This window comes from Aphanomyces astaci, assembly GCF_000520075.1.
Source record: "Aphanomyces astaci strain APO3 unplaced genomic scaffold supercont1.77, whole genome shotgun sequence".
Taxonomy (NCBI): Eukaryota; Oomycota; class Saprolegniomycetes; order Saprolegniales; family Verrucalvaceae; genus Aphanomyces; species Aphanomyces astaci.
The window spans coordinates 171,782-172,418 of NW_009798340.1; positions in this window are offsets into that span (position 1 = coordinate 171,782).

Sequence of the window (637 nt, forward strand, 5' to 3'; positions counted from 1 at the left end):
TCAAGATTAAATATGCGTTAAATAGGTTATTCATGGGTGAGGCTTCGGAGAAGGCTCCTATCTCGGTAGGAATACAATTCTACAGTTAACATCAATTGAAGATGTCCTTCATAATGCACTTGGCAGCAATATTGCCATTGGAAGTTATCGGTCTAATCACGCTAAGTATGAACTAGGGCGGTTCAAAGTGGCAAATTCGAAAAATGAACTGATTTTAATTATACCAATACTAAAATCAAGTAATTGTTTGTGTAGAAAGCAAAAGTTACAAATTGTAACTTTGAACCGCCCTAGTTCATACTTAGCGTGATTAGACCGATAACTTCCAATGGCAATATTGCTGCCAAGTGCATTATGAAGGACATCTTCAATTGATGTTAACTGTAGAATTGTATTCCTACCGAGATAGGAGCCTTCTCCGAAGCCTCACCCATGAATAACCTATTTAACGCATATTTAATCTTGAAGTGTGTATACTTTGAAGCAGCGTTAAAGGGTTCTGACTCCTGTTACATCCTGTTTTTATCCTGTTGTTACGTGGAATCAAACGTTAAACACCTACTAATGAATCCATTGAATTCGCCTAAAAAAACTACCTTGGCACACTATGCTCACAATATTTTCTGAAATTTCAAGA